We start from the raw sequence: 3,185 nt of genomic DNA on the forward strand, positions 1-3,185 counted from the left end.
TCCCTTATTGATATAAACAAAAAGTTGAAAAGTTATCTAGGCTGGGACAAGGATAACCTATCTGGGGGGAATGTATGTTGAGGTAGAAAGCCTGCATACGTTCGAGGGCATGATTCGATACTACTTAAAAGATGAGGGCGAGCCCCACTTCCAAAAAGTGGAGCACAATGTAACTGTGGATGAGATGAACAAGGACATAGAATTATACGGCTTATATGGGTTGGATGATGCAAAGAGCCAATGCACAACAATATCTTTGACCGTGCCTTGATGTATTGGATATTTCAAATGCGACATCCGTTTGGAAACAACTTCTAGGCACTTTGCACAAAATGTTGTGTAGCGGCAGCTACTATCCTTCGTCAACGTGAATCACTCCATACCAGGGGCAGCGAGAGTTGTAGATATTCAATGTGGTTTTGCACTCCTGAAAGTCACTTTAGCATGTATATATGGTTTATGCCCTCCAAAAAATCTGTAGTCGTAAGTGTGTAGATGTATACTGAGTTTTACAAACACCTTTGAAAGGCTTAATGTGAAAGGATATCTACTTTTGGTTTCTTTAATTCACGATATCTCTGGCCGTTTTGAAAGGTATAAGTCACCTTTGTAAGGTTTAATGTGAAAGGTATATGCTTAGGAATCTCGATATCTAATTTGATCCAGTATGTAGAGTACAAGGGAAGCACCAAAGAAGCTTTTTGAAATTCTCTATCTCTGACCAGCATGGCGGCGGGTGGCTATTTTCCAGCCTTCCTCTCTTTTATTTGCCAACCTTTCTCTCTATAAAAGGAGCGCATCAGAGAGAGCTGAGGGAGGGCTGGCTTATGCGTGTCGTCATCTAGGGGAGGGTGGAATAGGACCTGTTCTCACTCTTGGAGGGAAGGCGGCGAAGGCGAGCATTGGTGGCTACTGCAGGTGCTAAGCGCCAACGCGAGGTGGACAGGTGAGCCAGGGCCGTGGATAGAGCCTCATTTGCGTGAGCTGGAATTGCAGAGCTCTCTCTCTCTCTCTCTCTCTCTCTCTCTCTCTCTCTTTCCATGTGCCTATCAACTCAGCTGAGAGTACAGGGCGTGAAGGCTGCGACTCTGTGCCGCAAGTTGCCAAGCAGATAATGCACGTAAGGGGACTAGGGATGAGAGAATCTCGGTAGGAAATCTTGGAAAGTATTGGAAGTAGTGTTGTGCAATTTTGAATATGAGTGGAAAGCGAGAATCAAACAGAGGTGCGGGTGTTTAAGTTAGATTGAAAGTGGAGGCATGTAGGCATCTCTTTGTCTCTTTGTCGAGCTGTCTCTCTCCAAAAACTTCTCCGTGCGATGGGCGGTTGGCCCTCATGTGACCTACAAACGTGGCCATGTGGGGTCCATGCCACCGGGCTCTTGGTAATCGCCTTTGCTTGGGTTTACAAAGGAGGGGCAGGCTTACAAATGAGGGCTCATGCTAGGTGTGGGAATAATAATCCACATCATTCATCCTACTCAGCATCCTAGTAGGCACAACGGCCTACATCCCAAGATATCATGGGGCCTTGTAACGCCCTTGTAACTACCATGCAAACTGTATATAACCGACCCCTCGGTACCTAATACAACAACTACATTCTCGCCTACTCGCCCACGTCTCTACGTATTCTCTCTCTTTCTCTCAATCTCTCTCTCTCTCTCTCTCTCTCTCTCTCTCTCTCTCTCTGTGTGTGTGTGTGTGTGTGTGTGTGTGTGTGTGTGTGTGTGAGGCACATTCTCTCACATGGTATCATCGTAGCAGGCCATCCGCGCTACTATGTGCGGAGTCCCACCATGACCCTGAGCATTCCTTGCTATGGCAAAAAACCCCGGGGAGGTCACCTAATGAAAATGTAACCTATCACGTGAGTTCAATAGAAGGGTATTTAAAGTTCTTGAAACTTACAGAAATATATATACAGAAGGACATTATTTTTTCAAATTTGATAAAAAAAACTTACAGATTTTAAAAGAAAAGGGTACATTATATTCTGAACAAAATTCACAAATAAGGGGTTTTACAAACATGTCTTGAACGCACGTGATATGGTAGTTTTACACATAGTGAACCCCTCGGACAAAAAACCTCCTTGCTAGTTCTCCTCGCTGCCCTGCGACGAGACCGCCATGCCTCCTGCGCCAAGCTGTCCGCAAGAACTAATGAGCATCCCTCGCCTAGCTCGCGACTTCTTCAAGTCCCTCCTCGTGGCCAGTGCTCATGACACCAAGCCTAGAGAAGAAGACACTGCTGCAAACGCTCCAGATAGGCTATCCACAAACCCAGCAGTCGTCCATCCTGCTGACTTCCTGCATGTTGTAGAAGTAGGTTTTCTACAGGTGATGCCACACTAGTGAATGACGTCCCTGCAGCATTTCCAACACTGCTGCAAAAAACGTGGCTTCCACCGACGACGTTGAAACTCTTGCCACAGATGTCACCTGCTACAACACTGCCACTCCTGCAGGAGCAGAAGTTGCTACAGCCAAGACTGTCGCCACCCCTTCCCAAAAAGAAGCCGCAATCAATGTTGTCGTGATGCCACCCCAATCTCATGATGTTCCAGTGCATCCTGAGTTGTGCTGCCGCAACCTTTTCCAACTGGCCCTGCCTGGCAAGCCTCCGGACCTTGCATAACCTCATGTAGGAGCTGACATTTTACTGGCCCCTTTTTGCCATGATGCATTCCCTGCAGCCAAAGATCGTGTTGCGTTCAATCCAGTAGTGCCTGACGCCACCCAGCTTGCGACCAAGACAGTCGTACACCTGGTTGTAAACGGATCAGTTTTTGCCACACCACCTACCGACAAGCTTGTTGCAGCTGATGTAGATGTCAATATTCATGATGGTTATGCCATCATCATCGGGACCTTCCTCTGGAACTTTGTTGATGCAGAACCTATCGTAGAGGTCCAACCAACACCTTCTGTTGTGAACCCCATGAAGCACCCTTTAAGGCTTTTGATGACGCTTCACACAACCCAAGCAATATCTAACCAACCCAAATGATTTTCTCATATTAAACTAATCATTTAATGTGGGAGAATAAACGGGAACAAGGGTTAGCATATAGACATGTGTTTATCTCATCATGGGGCCAAGGTTAAAAGGGGTCCAAATGAGAGATGGTATGTTAAAGAGAAATTCTACCTAATGGAGCTTAAAGACCGTAGGGTTAGCTTC

This window comes from Adiantum capillus-veneris, unplaced genomic scaffold, assembly GCF_014529385.1.
Source record: "Adiantum capillus-veneris isolate H3 unplaced genomic scaffold, ASM1452938v2 Hic_scaffold_1000, whole genome shotgun sequence".
NCBI classification, from domain to species: domain Eukaryota; kingdom Viridiplantae; phylum Streptophyta; class Polypodiopsida; order Polypodiales; family Pteridaceae; genus Adiantum; species Adiantum capillus-veneris.